The sequence below is a fragment of the Zalophus californianus genome, chromosome X (genome assembly GCF_009762305.2).
Source record: "Zalophus californianus isolate mZalCal1 chromosome X, mZalCal1.pri.v2, whole genome shotgun sequence".
NCBI lineage: Eukaryota > Metazoa > Chordata > Mammalia > Carnivora > Otariidae > Zalophus > Zalophus californianus.
Genome location: NC_045612.1, coordinates 99,506,324 through 99,524,710, shown reverse-complemented (window position 1 = coordinate 99,524,710; position 18,387 = coordinate 99,506,324).

Below are 18,387 nucleotides of genomic sequence, written 5' to 3'. Positions count from 1 at the left end.
ATCCTACGGAATCCACTAAAAAATGGTTAGAACTAATAAATGAGTCCATCAAGGTAGCAGGGTACAAGATCAATATAGAAACATCAATTGTATTTCTATATACTAGCAATAATCCATTCTAAAATGAAATTTGTAAAATATTTTTCAATAACATCAAAAAGAATGAAATATTCAGGAATAAATTTAATGAAAGAAGTATAAAACTTCGACTTCACTTCTATATTTCAAAGCTTAAAACAAAGCTATGATAAATTAGAGTTTGGTACTGGTATAAGGCCAGACCCATGAATTAATGGAATATAATGGAGAGTCCAGAAATAAACCTTCACATTTAAAGTTAACTGATTTTCAACAGGGCTGCCAAGACAATTCAATGGAGGAAGAATAGTCTTTACAACGAATGGAGCTAAGATGACTGAATATCCACATTCAAAAAATGAAGTTGGACCCATCTCTCATACCATATACAAAAATTAACTCAAAATGGAAGTGTAAAAGATAAAGCTATTAAGCACTTAGAAGAAAAGATAGGGATAAATCTTTGTGTACTTGGACTAGGCAATGGGTATCTTAAATATGACACCAAAATCAGGATGCCTGGGTGGCTTAGTTGGTTAAGCACCTGCCTTGGACTCAGGTCATGATTCCAGGGTCCTGGGATCGAGTCCCACACTGGGCTCCCTGCTCAGTGGGGAGCCTGCTTCTCCCTCTGCCTGCCACTCCCCCTGTGCTTTCTCTGTCAAAAGTAAATAAAATCTTTTAAAAAAGAAAAAAAAAGAGAGATTAAAAAAATGACATCAAATTAAAGCACAAGCAACAAAAGAAAATAGATAAATTGGATTTCAACACAAATAAAAGGTCCTGTGCTTCAAAGGACACCATCAAAGAAATGAAAAGACAACCCAGAGAATGGGAAAAAATATTTGCTAATCATATATAGCTTGTATCTGGAATATATAAAGAATTCTTACAGATCAATAATACACAAATAATCCAATTAAAAATGGGCAAAATATGTCTAAATAAACATTTCTCCAAAGGAGACATACAAAATGGCCTATAAGCACAAGAAAAATACTTAATGTTATTAACCATAAGGGAAATGCAAATTGAAATCCCAATCAGATATCAATTCACACACAATGGCATGGCTATCATCAAAAAAACCAGATAATAGCAAGTGCTGGTAAGGATCTGAAGAAATTAGAACTCTAATTCACTGCTACTGAGAATGTAAAATGGTGCAGCTCCTTTGAAACAGTCTCACAGTTCCTCTAAATATTAAATACAGAGTTAGCATATGACCCAGAAATTTCATTCCTAGGTATATAACCAAGAGAAAATGAAAAAACATGTCACACAAAAAAATTATTTGCATGTAAATGTTTACAGTAGCATTATTCACAGTAGAAAAAAATAAAATATTGAATATCTATGCAATGGAAAACTATTTGGCAATAGAAAGAAATGAAATATTGACTGACACATGCCACAACATGAATGAGCCTTGAAAACATTTTGCTAACTAAAACAAGTCACAAAAGACCACATATTCTATAATTACATTTATATGAAATGTTCAGAATAGGCAAATCTATAGACAAAAAGTAGATTTCTGGTAGCCAAGGGCTAAGGGAGCTGGGGGAAATAGGTAGTAGCATTAATAAGTACGATGTTTTCCCTGGGGATGACGACAATGCTCTCAAATTGATTGTGGTGATTGTTGTACAACCGTGTGAATATACTAAAAACTATTGAATTATTCATTTGAAATGGGTTAACTGTATGGTATATGAATGATGTCAAAATAAAGCTGTTATTTTTTAAAAAGGAGATTGTTCTAAATCAAAATAGAAAGCAGAGGAGACATGCTAGAAGGAAAAGCTTTCAGAATACTATGGTTTTTCCTAATGTGCAACACTGAAAATCTCAGCAAATGTAAGTAAAGTAACACATATAAGACTTAGCATATTTGGGGCTCCTGGGTGGCTGAGTTGGTTGGGCATGTGCCTTTGGCTCAAGTCATGATCCGGGTCCCAGGACTGAGCCCCACATAGGGCTCCCTGCTCAGCAGGGAGTCTGCTTCTCACTCTCCCTCTGCTGTTCCCCCTGCTTGTGTTCTCTCTCTCTCTGTCAAATAAATAAAATCTTAAAAAAAAAGACAGCATATTTTTTAAAGACTTTATTTATTTATTTGACAGAGAGAGCACAAAACAGCACAAGCAGGGGGAGTGGCAGGCAGAGAGAGAGGGAGAAGCAGGCTCCCCACAGAGCAGAGGGCCCTATGTGGGGCTCGATCCCAGGACCCGGGGATCATGACCTGAGCCAAAGGCAGACGCTTAACCTACTGAGCCACCCAGGTGCCCTTAGACTTAGCATATTTTTGAAAAGACAAAGATGTCTTCCTTTTGAGAAATCAAAAATGAGTTTGTACTTTGATATTTCTCCTATACAAAATACTGTGTTATTAAAGAATCTGTGCTTTTCTCATAATAGTTGAAAGCTGAACTTTATCTTTACTTAATTTCTAAAATTCACAAAGTTTTGGTGATTACTGAATTCTGCTTGCAATTTTCCTGATTCTTTTTTTAATTTTAATTCAATTAATTAACATACAATGTATTACTGGTTTCAGAGGTACAAGTCTGTGATTCATCAGTTGCATATAATACTTTGCTGATTCTTTTCACCTATACAGTTGCACATTACAACAGCATTTTGGTTGTTTTCTTTTGCAAGTCCAAATATAAATCTAAAATTCCATGTTCCTTTTATTTGATTATTCAAGTAATAAAATATGAACTTTCTTGAGATTTTAGCAAGAATGAACTTTGCAATGTTTCCAGAGTGAAAATTAAGGGCAAAATTAGATGACATTGAAGTTCAGAGAAGATGAACAAGATGATGCATGCCTGGAACGATTTATGAAAAATTATTAAACAAGGGAAACTAAATTTGGAAAACGTGGAAAAGCAGATGCCTAACTAGAAGCATAATTATATATGAATATTTGATAGATGTCAAAGGAGAGAGAAGTGATATATAGAAGCCACGAGTACAGAGAATTAACAATGTCACACTGATTTAAAAAAAACAAAAACTAAAAAGAAAACTAAAAGGGGAAACTAATAAAATAATCTGATATTGAAATTTTTCTTAGATTACAAGATGTCAAATATGTTTTTTATTGTGTGTTGGTATAAAAGACCAAAGTTAGGGTAACAATCACCTTTAAGACACATTAGCAAGCTTCCTATTATTTTAAGAAGCAAAAAAATGAGGCAAGTGAGCAAAGAGATTGGCATTATATATCAATAATCACTTTTCAGAACTATGACTTTGGGAGATGTTAAACAACCTCAGTACGCTAATTTTCAATAGCCATATCTCCTAACACTGAATTCCATGGCTAGAGTAGGATGGATAATTGGAAGATGTTGATTTTCTTCTTTTTCCATGTTTTGTTTTTAATTGAAGTACAGTTGACCTACAATATTAAATTAGTTTCAGGCGTACAACAAAATGATTCAACAATTATATACACTACAAAAGGCTCACCACAATAAACATATTACAGTATTATTGACTATATTCCCTATGCTGTACTTATTTTTTTTCTTTTAAGTAGGCTCCACACCCAGGGTGGAACTCAACATGGGGCTTGAACTTACAACCCTGAGATCAAGAACTGAGCTGAGATCAAGAGTCAGATGTTTAACTGACTGAGCCACTCAGGTGCCACCCCTATGCTGTACTTTCTATTTCCATGACTTATTTTACTAGAAGTTTGTACTTCTTAATCCCCCTTTTTACCCATCTTCCAACCCCCTCCCCTCTGGCAACCACCAGTTTGTTCTCTATGAGTCTGTCTCTCTTTGTTGTTATTATTTGTTCATTTGTTTTGTTTGTCAGATTCAACATATAAGTGAAATTATATGGTATTTGTCTCTGTCTGGCTTATTTCACTTAGCGTAATACCCTTTAGGCCCATCCACATTGCCAGAAATGGCAAGATTCCATTCTTTTTTATGGCTGAGTAATATTGCATTGTGTGTGTGTATATATATATCACATATTCTTTATCTATTCATCTATCACTGAACACTGGGTATTTATTCAAAGCAAACAAAAAGACTAATTCAGAAGGATAAATGCACCCCTCTGTTTACTGTATCATTATTTATAATAGCCCAGATATGGAAGATATTGATTTTCTTTTTTTTTTAAAGATTTTATTTATTTATTTGACAGAGAGAGACACAGCGAGAGAGGGAACACAAGCAGGGGGAGTGGGAGGGGGAGAAGCAGGCTTCCCGCGGAGCAGGGAGCCTGATGTGGGGCTCGATCCCAGGACCCCGAGATCATGACCCGAGCGAAGGCAGTCACTTAACCGACTGAGCCACCCAGGCGCCCCAGATATTGATTTTCATACACTAATGCAATCCCTTTCATTTAAGAGTGAAGTGAGCTCTGGAAGCATTACTTGGAACACATAATGCTTATTCATGAGATTTCACTTAATAATTATAATAACGGGTATGTATAATTTCTGTTGTCTATCTATCTTTCCTATATGGAAAAAGTATATGCCTTTTGATGAAGTGGGAAGATAGGGAACCTTCAAAGATGTTGGAGTATCAGATGTTTTCCTATACTGGCCATTAACTTTAGGCAGTTTGCTAATCACATTTTCTTCTTTATATGAAAATGTCACTTTGTGCTAGACCTTAAGCACAGATATTCTGCCTGTGCTTCAAACTGCAAAGAAAGATAACAAGAGTAGTAAAAACAGTTACAAACAATAATTGCTAGACTAACCAAGTCCTCGCTGAATGATAATCTGAATTTTCACTTTTTTGCTTCATACTTCAGCTTCTGACACCAATCTTTGGTCATCTTGGTTGCATTGATATATTTAATTCTACTTCATTGATTTACAATCTCCACCTGCCTCACTCAACACTTACTCAGAAAGGATGTACTTCAAGGATGAAGTTTGAACAAAGAATTTTAAATAATTCATATGAAAAAATTATTTCATCTGGCAAAGAACTGACGGGGATCTTATTATAAAGAAACCATAGTGTTTGTATCTTTAACTGCACTAATTTGAGGATGCAGCACATGGCCTGACACAAAATGGAACTTAACAAGTATGTGCTAAATGAATGAATGAATGAAAAAATTGATTTTAAGACAGAAGATGTACCCACAGTTGGAGAATTATACCTAATCTGTAATTTGTGTATTACAGTATTATTGGTTATGACAAAAGAAAAGCTATGCTGCATCAAAATTGTAAAACGGAGCAAGGGGAGGAGTTAAGATGGTGAAGCAGTAGGGGGACCCTGATTTTGGCTCATCCCTCAAACAGATATAGATCAACATAAAATCATTTTGAACAACTAGGAAATCAACCTGAGAATTAAGAAAACAATCTGCACAATTGGAGAGAGAGAACATGGCAAATGCAAGGTTTGGAGACACGAATTGGGGGTGAGAAAAGCCACGGTGCCATGGAAGGGAGGGAGCCCTTTTCACAGAGAGAAGTCAGGGAGAGAGGGAGAGACTGGGGCAGCTCTTAGTGTTTGTGCAAGATGCCATGGAGTGGGGACCCCTGGGTCGGACTGGGAGAGAATGTTCCCCTTCCTGGAGTATATTTGGAAGAGGGTATATTGCCTTTCTAAGGACAAAAGGCCCACTGGGCACCACTGAGAAGCCGTTCAACAGCAGCGGACTGAGGCCTACCCAGATGGCAGATAACCTGGTGGCAGCATTTTGCTGTGCTTCACCATAGACTCCAGGCACGTGTACGGCCATGCGACTGTTTTTCTGGGACAGAACAGTGCCAGGTGCAGTGCTGCAAGGCACTCCTCCAGGGGAGGGGTGCACCTTGTTAGGTCCTTTAAGACTTGGAGTTTTGAGAGGTGCGTGGGTGGCTCAGTCGGTTAAATGTCCAACTCTTGGTTTCAACTCAGGTCATGATCTCAGGGTCCTGGGATCGAGCCCCTCATCAGGCTCCATGCACAGCACAGAGTCTGCTTGAGATTCTGTCTCCCTCTCCCTTTGCCCCTCCTGCTCATTCTCTCTCTCTCCACCCCTCTCTAGAATAAATAAATCTTAAAAGATTTAGAATTTTGAATCCTAACTGCCAACCAAAGGTAAAACACAAGATAACTGTGGCACTGGCAGTGCCAATGGCCCAGGCACAGACAGGGCGAGGGCAGGGATCCGACCAAAGCCTGGGACACAGGAGGGGACATAGTTCGCTTTTCTATGAGGGCCTCCTGAACAGTGGCGGCCAGTAGTTTCCCTCCCTATTAAGTAGGATGTTCTTTAATGTCCATGTATTTGTGATCTTTCCAATTTTTTTCTTGTGGTTGACTTCAAGTTTCATAGCATTGTGTCCTGAAAAGATGCATGGTAGGATCTTATCTTTTTTGCTGGTTGAGGCCTGATTTGTGACCCAGTATATGATCTATTCTGGAGAATGTTCCATGTACACTAGAAAAGTATGTGTATTTTGAGGCTTTAGGATGAAATACTCTGAATATAACTGTTAAGTCCATCTGGTCCAGTGTGTCATTCAAGGGCATTGCTTCCTTATTGATCTTCTGCTTAGGTCACCTGTCCATTGCTGTGAGTGGGGTGTTAAAGTCCCCTGCTATTACTGCATTACTATCAATGACTTTCTCTTTTTTTTAAGATTTTATTATTTTATTTGACAGAGAGAGAGAAAGTGCACAAGCAGGGGGGAGGCAGAGGGAGAGGGAGAAGCAGGCTTCCCGCTGAGCAGGGAGCCCAACACGGGGCTTGATCCCAGGACCCCGAGATCATGACCTGAGCCAAAGGCAGACGCTTAATGACTGAGCCACCCAGGCGCCCCAAATATTTTAATTAAAAAGTAAAAATTGGGGCACCTGGGTGGCTCAGTTGTTAAGCATCTGCCTTCGGCTCAGGTCATGATCCCACGGTCCTGGGATCAAGCCCCGCATCGGGCTCCCTGCTCCGTGGGAAGCCTGCTTCTCCCTCTACCAGTCCCTCTGCTTGTGTTCCCTCTTTTGCTGTGTCTCTCTCTGTCAAATAAATAAATAAAATCTTTAAAAAAAAATAAAAAGTAAAAATCACGAAAATCTACTATATGTTGCGTATTCGCAATCTTTCCTTCATTTTCTTAAGAAAAAGCAAATTCAGCATTATAAACTATGAAAATTTTCACAATACAATACAGAGTATCAATACCAGTATTTAGGGTATCTGTAGTCAATGGACTAAAATAACTTTACAAGATCTATTACTTCTTACACAGTTATTATTGAGCCTGCAGGAGAAAAAAATCTGTAATGGAAACAAATCCTAAGGTTCCTTTTTTTGCTGTTGTTAGACAAGACAGATATTCTTTTCTTTTTTCTTTTTTTTATTAACATATAATGTATTACTTGTTTCAGGGGTACAGGCAAGACAGAAATTCTTAAAATTAAGCAATTCAGGACAATAACGTAAGAAATGTCTAAAGCCTATATGAATGTCTGAAGCCTTTTTAAGTTAATTTTTTAAGTCTAGTTCCTTTTTTATAGTAATCTTTGGGATTTATTGATTCCAAAAGCTATTTATATGTGGAAATGTATTACCTACTAATATTTCTACCAGAAAAAATATAAATGATACTTCAGTGACTACCTAGAAAAGAAAAAAAATGTGAAAGGGAAGAGAAAAAGTATTATATTAGCTTTGCAAACTTAGAAAAATCTCAAGTGAGGGGTACCTGGATGGCTCAGTCAGTTAAGCATCCAATTCTTAGTTTAGGCTCAGGTCATGATCTCAGTGTCCTGGGCTCCACATAGGGCTCCGCACTCAGCAGGGAGTCTGTTTCCTCTCTCTCTCTTCCATAGCTCATGTACTCGCTCGCTCTCTCTCTCTCCCCCTCTCTCTTTAAAATAAATAAATAAATCTTTAAAAAAAAAACCCAAAAATCTAAAGGGAAAAAATTAACTTCAGTTTTTATGTAATTAAATAGACTACTTTCTCAAAGTCAGCCTTTTAAATAATTACTACCACATATCGACTGAAACCAATAAGGTAAGTGAATTATTAGTGTCATTTTAAATATATCACCTAATTTAATATTTATAATATCTGGTACTATTAGTCCTATTTTCCTGATGAGTAAATCACTATACAAAAGTTCACACAGCTTGGAAAGGGTAGAGTCAGACTTTTCAACTGAGGGCTATTTGACAAAATCACCTCCTAAGAAGGGAATAAAGAATGATTATTGCATTCATTCTGCATCTATGTATCTTAAAGGAAGTAGCAGTACACTGAGATTATAGATCATGAATTATCTCAATTCCCAAGTCTGCTATTATATAATAAAGCTATTATTTATAACTTTTTTGCCAACTATCAGAATACTATTGAAACTAAAATTAATGTAAAAGGAGGATTTCAATTTACAGATATATAAGGTTATACAATGTGGAGGTGCGGTTACATCTCAAATTTGGGTACTGACTTTTACTTTTTCAGTCTAACAGTTTATAAGAAGACAGAATGCTGTTTTAAAAGATTTTAGTTATAGGCTGTTTTCCAGAAGCAAATGTCTTGGGAATATGTCTCATTTAACTGTTCTTTAGCATAATGTATCCCCTATGGCTCACTTTCCTGGTTAATGATCAACATGAGCAATATGTCTTTTTAATGTGAACATGAAACTTGTGTTCTGCAAGATGATGATGGCAGAAGATAGCACAAGCTTTTCATTTATTTTTGATTGCTTTTTTTTTTTAGCAAAGCCATCTTACCAATAGTTTACAAAATTTATTATTTAGAATGAGCACCGTATTTATTTACTCCTGGGTAAGAAAAGGAAAAAAAATTAATAAAGTTCATAAAATTCCATTATCTAATGAACTGTATTCAAAATAATGAGCTATAATGCACCAAAGATTTACATATAAAGGGGCTTGCAAACATGTAACCATATGAAAAATCAATTAAAATAAATACAGTTACAACCCCAAAATTGACTATGCTGAAATATTTCTATTGTTTCTGAGAATATTCTGCCCATCCTGTTGGGGGAAGAAAAGTCACCACTATAAACAAATGCCATTTTTCTAGAATTTAGCTACAAAACAAACAGTATCCCATATAGCTCACCTTATTACAAAGGCAATCAATCAATATGCATGTTGACTAGTTCTACTTTTACAAAGCTATTTCTATGGACCACTGTTGATCTGATTATAATAAATTTTATAGAAGAAAAATCTCACACAGTGCTTCTTTTAGATGCTGTTGACAGTTACTCTTCATAAAGACAGATCTTGACTGAATACTGCTCTCTTCGTAGTATTAAGGAGGAAAGCTGAAATAAACTTAGGGAAACCATTCAGTAATCCTTGAATTACCCCATTTATATCATTACATCATCTAGAAAAATACAACCAAACTTCCAAACTCTCATCAAAGCAAAAATGTAAAAAAATTAGTTCTGAAATCCTGCAAGAGGAAATGGAAAGGGGCATGGAGGAATAAGTGATATTCCCTTACTCTTGTACTCAGAAATAGCTCTTATGTATGTATTTAATACAAAGATATTAGAAATTTCTAGCAATACACCACATTAATTTTTTTAAATCTCACTGTAAAAAATATATTTCCGATGACATATATTCTAAAGTGGTATTTTTCCATTTCTTAGACTGCCCTGTGCCTTAAGTTGTTTCTTGATTTATAAATATTTTTAGTAAAATAAATCTGAAAAATCCTCTGTATAAAACAGCTTCTTAGAGTTTCTAATGCCCATGAATTTATTAAATGCTATTTTAAAAAAATGGATTTGGGACACCTGGGTGACTCAGTTGGTTAAGGGTCTGCCTTCGGCTCAGGTTATAATCCCAGGGTCCTAGGATCAAGCTCTGCTTTGGGCTTCCTGCTCAGCGGGGAGCCTGCTGCTCCCTCTGCCTGTCACTCCCCCTGTTTGTGCTTTCCTCTCCCTCTCTCTCTCTCTCTGACAAATAAATAAACAAAATCTGTAAAATAAAATAAAATAAAATAAAAATGATGGATTCAGGAAATAAGTTTGACACCTGTCAAACACAGGGTTTCCGAAACTCATTTGACCTCAGAACGTTTTTTTTCAAGCAATATGTACTAAACTTTCACAGATCAAGTGGAACACCCTTGAGAAAAAAGAGAGTTTTATCTGTATTTACAATTTAGTTTAAGCAAGTAATATAACTTAATATTTTGAAATTAATATATTACATTTATATGTTATAAACAAAAAAATAAAATACTGTTTCTGGAATTTAAATCTTCAGTATATGAACTAAGCAATGCAATGGATCAGGCAAAAGGGAAATAAAATCTAGGAAATACTAAAAAATACTGAGCAAAAGGTAAAGTGATCATATGAGAGATAATTAAGAAGTGTGGTGATTAAGTCCAACACAATACTAACAGATGTCCTAAAATCAGAGAACATAAACAATCATCAAAGAGACATTAATAAATATTCCTGAGTTGAAGAAAGATCTGAGTTTACAAAATGAAATAGGTCTCTGGAATAAAGTACTGAATTAAAAAGATGAAAAAAATAACCTATATTGAAATATATGTTGATGAGGGGCGCCTGGGTGGCTCAGTTGTTAAGCATCTGCCTTTGGCCCCAGGTCATGTTCTCAGGGTCCTGGGATCAAGCCCCGCATCCAACTCCCTGCTCAGCGGAGGGCCTGCTCCTCCCTCTCCTTCTGCCTGTCACGGTGCCTACTTGTGCTCTCTATCTCTCTGCCAAATAAATAAATAAAATCTTAAAAAAAAAAAGACTTGGGAACCCTTTAAAAAAAAAGAAATATATGCTTCTGAAATTTCAGAATCTCAAAAATAAGCCTTTTTAAAAAGATTTCAGAACAGAAAACAACTTACCTACTAAGGAATAAGAATCAGATGTGCATCAAACCCTTTACCACAGAAATGCTGGATACTATGTGTTAACAAAATAATGCTTGAAAAATCTATTTTGTCCTGACTATTCATACCCACTCAGATGATCAATTGTATGAAATAAGACAAATAAGCAAATGCTAAGGAAGCTTTCCCATCATGCAATCATATTTTTAAAATTCTATAAGAAGGGCTTTAACAAAATTACTTTTTTAATGAAGTAATGATATGAGAATTTTAAACACTGGTAGCACAATATGATCTATAAGAAGAAAAGAAAGTTCCAAAGAAATAAAAATAAATACATTAGACCCTGAAAATTAAGACTTTTTTTTAAGCAGTAGGCAATTAATGTTATGGAGTTATATTTCTCACTCTATAGATCCAATTGCAGACTTTAATTTTTCCATGAATGATAGTTAAATTTTTATCTCTTTTATGATGCTTATACAATGCCTATGATAAAGCTGGGTTTTTTTTAAAGATTTTAAATATAGACAAATTCATTTTGGATTATTCTTTTGCCATCTTTTTCTTGACAGAATAAATTGTTTTGAATGTGTTTATCTTATCAAGGGAATGTTTTTCATTTCCCTTGTTGGATATAGATGAAACGTTTTCTAGCATTACTAGCAAGTATGCTTTAGCCCTTCTTGTAAATAAGGCATGATAATTGCCTCTTTTGCCTCTGGCTCCTCCTCTGTAAACTAGACACAATATTTATTAAGTTTTTGATGAAATCAAACAAATGGATTATGTATAAATCAAGATAATCTACATAACATGATTTTGCATAGTGTCAGGCACAGAATAAGCATTCAGTATAATATTGCTATTTTATATAGTATAATTATAATCAGAACTAAGCTACAGTCAATGCACAAAGGGGAAGAAAAACCTTAGAGATCTAATTATATCTCACAAATATTTTCATTTATTGATTTTAAGAATGTTCTTTAAAGTCTCAGTACATTTAGTAGATTTCATAATATTAAATTGGTAAGGCAGATTTTGAAATAGGTATACTTTAACCCTCTTATTTGGAGAAATTCTATACACTTTGTGTTAAATTCAAGAGGCAATGCTTTAACTATTTCCTATAACAATACTCTAACTAGTAGCTAGTGGGAGTATTTATCTAAAATATAATAAATTTGTCCACAATAGCCAAACTGTGGAAAGAGCCAAGATGTCCATCGACAGATGAATGGATAAAGAAGTTGTGGTATATATACACAATGGAATATTATGCAGCCATCAAAAGGAATGAGATCTTGCCATTTGCAACGACGTGGATGGAACTGGAGGGTGTTATGCTGAGTGAAATAAGTCAATCAGAGAAAGACATGTATCATATGACCTCACTGATATGAGGAATTCTTAATCTCAGGAAACAAACTGAGTGTGACTAGAGTGGTTGGGGGTGGGAGGGATGGGGTGGCTGGGTGATAGACAATGGGGAGGGTATGTGCTACGGTGAGCGCTGTGAATTGTGCAAGACTGTTGAATCACAGATCTGTACTTCTGAAACAAATAACGCAACATATTTTAAGAAAAAAGAAAAAGAAGAACATAGCAGGAGAGGAAGAATGAAGGGGAGTAAGTCAGAGGGGGAGATGAACTATGAGAGATGATGGACTCTGAAAAACAAACTGAGGGTTCTAGAGGGGAGGAGGGTAGGGGGATGGGTTAGCCTGGTGATGGGTATTAAAGAGGGCACATTCTGCATGGAGCACTGGGTGTTATGAACAAACAATGAATCATGGAACACTACATCAAAAACTAATGATGTAATATATGGTGATTAACATAACAATAAAAAATAAAAAAATAAAATAAAATATAATAAAGTTGGAGAGAGGGAAGATGGCAGCAGAGTAAGAGGATCCCTCCCCTCTTCTCGTTGTAAGAACACAACTAGATAACTATCAAATCATCCTAAATACCCCTGAAATCCACCTGAAGACTGACAGAACTCCACAGGTAAATGGAGAGAAGAAGCCACATCAAAAAAGCTAGGAAGTGTGTAGACATGATTTAGGGGAGAAGGGAATTATAGGTGCTGCAGAGGGGAGGGAGCTGTGGGGTCACAGAAAAGGGCAAGAGAGAATAGCAGAGAATAGCATACAGGGGAATGCACAAAAAGAATACTTCCCCAAAGCTGCTGGCTTGAAAAATGAGAGGGGCTGAATTCTCTTGAGTTTTTGCAACCAGTGAGGCTTAGAGTCTGGAGTTTTGAAGGTCAGTGGGCTTAGCTGGGATACAGCCTATGGGCACTGCTCATGGAGAGAAGGCAGGCAAAAAAAACCCAGAGGCAGACAGCATGGAAACAGTGATCTGAAGAGTGCCTGATGCTCACAGGGAAGATTATTCACTCTTCTAGGAGGGCTTCCCTAAAAGGCAGCATTCATGGAGACACCTTTCTCTATGTTGGCTGGTGCCATTTCCCTTCCCCACCCCTCAGTACAAACACAGAGCCACGCGAGGGAGGCAGTGCAGTACTTCATACTGGCTGCCTAACTTGCTGATACCAAGCACCACCCGCCTGCACTCTGTTGGGACTGCCTCTCTAACCAAGCTTGCCTCAGTCCCAACACAGTAGGTCTCTCCCTCAGAAGACCATCACAACTCCCTGACCACACCATGTCTCCCAACCAGGGCATTGTGCAGAGCCTCAGTTCTCATGAAAGTAGTATCAGGTTCATCTCACAAACACACCAGAGCACACTTAGTTAAAACTCACCACATTCATTCTAAGGACCAAACACTGCCCACTGCAGGCAAGGAGAGCCTCTGAAGACAACTGCCCTAAAGGATAGGGCAGCCAAAACACAATAGCAAAATGCAGGTGGCACACCTGGGAGACACTCGCTGAAACTCCAGGCCCTGGACAATATATGAACTCTTCATAAAGCCATTACTTTCAGGAGGAAACATAATTGGCTTTTCTAACGTGGAGAAGAAGTCAGAAACTTAAACAAAACTCCAAGACACAGGATTTTATCCAAATGAAAGAACAAGATAAGGCCACAGCCAGAGATCCAAGCAAAACAGATATAAGTAATATGCCTGATGGAGAATTTAAACCAACAATCATAAGGCTACTCACTGGGCTTGAGAAAAGAATAGAAGACTTCAGGGAGACCCTTACCACAGAGATTAAAGAGAAGAGAATCAATAAGAGATGAAGAATACAATAAATGAGATTGGAAACAGGCCTGATGTAATGAACACCAGGCTGGAAGAAGCAGAGGAATAAATCAGTGACTGAGAAGACAAAATAATGAAAAATAACGAAGCTGAACAAAAGAGACAAAGAAGAATTATGCAACCTGAGAACAGACTTAGGGAACTCAGTGACCCCATCAAATATAATAACATTCATATTCCAGGAGTCCCAGAAGAGGAAGAGAGAGAAAAGGGGGAAGAAACATTTTTTGAGGAAATATAGCTGAAAACTTTCCTAATCAGGGGAAGGAAACAGACATCCAGATCCAGGTGGCATAGAGAACTCCCATCAAAATCAACAAAAGCAGGTCAACAACAAGACATATTGTAATTAAATTTGTAAAATATAGTGATGAAGAAAAAGTCTTAAAAGCAACAAGACAAAAGAAGTCCTTAACTTACAAGGAAAGACCCATAAGGCTAGCTGGAAACTTCTCAACAGAAACTTGGCAAGCCAGAAGAAAGTGGCACAATATATTCAAAGTGTTGAATGGGAAAAATCTGCAGCCAACAATACTGTATTCAGCAAGGCTATCATTCAGAGTAAAAGGAGAGATAGAATTTCCCCAAACAAACAAAAGTGAAAGGAGTTCGTGACCAATAAGCCAGTCCCGCAAGAAATATTAAAGGGGACTCTTTGAGTGCAAAGGAGAGACCAAAAGTGACAAAGATAAGAAAGAATCAGGTAACATCTCCAGAAACACCAACAAGTAATAAAATGGAACTAAATACATATCTATCAATAATTACTTTGAATGTAAATGGACTTAACGCTCCAATCAACGTAGGGTGTCAGAATGGATAAAAAATAAGACCTATCTGCATGTTGCCTACAAGAGATTCATTTTAGACCTAAAGACACATGCAGATTGAAAGTGAGGGGATGGAGAAACATTTATCAAACAGATGTCAAAAGAAAGCCAGAGTACCAATATTTATATTGGAGGAACTAGATAAAAGAAAGACTGTAACAAGAGGTAAAGAAGGGCACTATATCATAATAAAGGGGACAATCCAACAAAAATATCTAACAATTGTAAATATTTACCAACTCAACATGGAAACACAGGAATATGTAACACTATCAGAAAAAAACATAAAGGAACTCATTTACAATAATATAAAAATAGTAGGGGACTTTAACAGCCCACTTACATCAATGGACAGATGATCTAAACAGAAAATCAACAAAGAAACAGTGCCTTTGAATGACACACTGGACCAAATGGACTGAACACACATATTCAGGACATTCTATCCTAAAACAAGTAGAACACACATCCTTGTCAAGTGCACATGGGACATTCTCCAGAATAGATCACATATTAGGTCACAAATCAAGCCTCAACAAATACAAAAAGATTAAAATCATACCATGCATCGCTATGAAACTAGAAGTCAACCACAAGAAAAATTCTGGAAAGAAAAGAAATACATGGAGGTTAAACAACATGCTACTAAACAATGTATGAGTCAACCAGGAAATCAAAGAAGAAATTTTAAAACTACATGGAAACAAATGAAAATAAAAACATGATAGTCTAGGGGCATCTGGGGGGCTCAGTCAGTTAAGTGCCTGCCTTTGGCTCAGGTCATGGTCCTGGGGTCCTGGGATCGAGCCCTTCATCAGGCTCCCTGCTCAGAGGGAAAAAGGAAACACAACAGTCCAAAACCTTTGGGATGCCCCAAAAGTGGTCCTAAGAGGGAAGTATATACCAATACAGGCCTACCTCAAGAAGGAAGAAAAATCTCAAGTAAACAACCTACCATTACACCTGTAGGAGCTAGAAAAGGGTCAAAAAAAGAAGCCTAAAGCTAGCAGAAGGAAGGAAATAATAAAGGTCAGAGCAGAAGTAAATGATACAAAACTAAAAACACAATAGAACAGATCAATGAAACTAGGAGCTGTTTCTTTGAGAGAGCCAAATCCTAACCACTAGACCACCAGGGAGCATCTGGGAGCTGGGTCTTTGAAAGAATTAATAAAACTGACAAACCTCTAGCCAGACTCATCAAAAAGAAAAGAGAAATGACCCAAATAAACAAAATCACAAATGAGAAAGCAGAAACAGCAACCAACACCACAGAAATGCAAACAATTATAAGAGAATATTATGAAAAATGATATACCAACAAACTGGACAACCTGGAAGAAATAGATAAATTCCTAAAAACATTTAAACTAGCAAAACTGAAACAGGACGAAATAGAAAGTTTGAACAGACTGATAACCAGGAAAGAATCTGAATCAGTTATCAAAAAAACTCCCAAGAAACAAAAGTCCAGGGCCAGACAGCTTCACAGGCAAATTCTACCAAACATTTAAAGAAGAGTTAATACCTATTCTTCTCAAACTATTCCAAAAAATATAAAAGGAAGGAAAACTTCCAAACTCATTCTATGAGGCTAGCATTACCCTGATACCAAAACCAGAGAAGGTCTCCATTAAAAAAGACAATTACTGGCCAATATCCCTGATGAACATGGACGCAAAAATTCTCAATAAAATACTAGCAAACCAAATCCAACAATACATTAATAAATTCGTTCACCAAGATCAGGTGGGATTTATTCCTGGGTTGCAAGGGTGGTTCAATATTCACAAATCAATCAATATGATATGCCACATTTATAAAAGAAAGGATGAAAACCATATGATCCTCTCAATAGATGTAGAAAAAGCACTTGACAAACATCCATTCATGATAAAAACCCTCAATAAAGTAGGTTTAGAGGGAACATACCTCAACATAATAAAGCCATCTATGAAAACCCCACAGGTGATATCATCCTCAGTGAGGAAAAACAGAGCTTTTCCTCTAAGGTCAGTAGCAAGACAGGGATGTCTACTCTCATCACTGTTTTATAACATAATACTGCAAGTCCTAGCCTCAGCAATCAGACAACAAAATGAAATAAAAGGCATCCAAATTGGCAAAGAGGAAGTCAAACTCTCACTCTTTGCAGATGATATGATACTTTATGTGGAAAACCCAAAAGACTCCACCCCAAAACTGCTAGAACTCATACAGGAATTCAGTCAAGTAGCAGGCTATAAAATCAATGCACAGAAATCAGTGGCATTCCTATACACCAACAGCAAGACAGAAGAGAGACAAATCAAGGAGTCGATCCCATTCACAATTGCACCCAAAACCATAAGATACCTAGGAATAAATTTAAGCAAAGAGGCAAAGGATCTGTACTCAGAAAACTATAAAATACTCAGGAAAGAAATTGAAGAAGACACAAAGAAATGGAAAAACGTTCCCTGCTCATGGATTGGAAGAACCAACATTGTGAAGATGTCAATGCTACCTAGAGCAATCTACACATTCAATGCAATCCCCATCAAAATACCATCCACTTTTTTCAAAGAAATGGAACAAATAATCCTAAAATTTGTATGGAACCAGAAGAGACCCCGAATAGCCAGAGGAATATTGAAAAAGAAAAGCAAAGCTGGCGGCATCACAATTCCGGACTTCCAGCTCTATTACAAAGCTGTCATCATCAAGACAGTATGGTACTGGCACAGACACAGACACATAGATCAATGGAACAGAATCGAGAGCCCAGAAATGGACCCTCAACTCTATGGTCAACTTATCTTTGACAAAGCAGGAAAGAATGTCCAGTGGAAAAATGACAGTCTCTTCAACAAATGGTGTTGGGAAAATTGGACAGCCACATGCAGAAGAATGAAACTGGACCATTTCCTTACACCACACACAAAAATAGACTCCAAATGGTTGAAAGACCTAAACGTGAGACAGGAGTCCATCAAAATCCTAAAGGAGAACACAGGTAGCAACCTCTTCGACCTCAGCCGCAGCAACTTCTTCCTAGAAACATCACCAAAGGCACAGGAAGCCAGGGCAAACATGAACTATTGGGATTTCATCAAGATAAAAAGCTTTTGCACAGCAAAAGAAACAGTCCACGAAACCAAAAGACAACCGACAGAATGGGAGAAAATATTTGCAAATGACATATCAGATAAAGGGCTAGTATCCAAAATCTATAAAGAACTTATCAAACTCAACACCCAAAGAACAAATAATCCAATCAAGAAATGGGCAGAAGACATGAACAGACATTTTTCCAAAGAAGACATCCAAATGGCCAACAGGCACATGAAAAAGTGCTCAACATCGCTCGGCATCAGGGAAATCCAAATCAAAACCTCAATGAGATACCACCTCACAC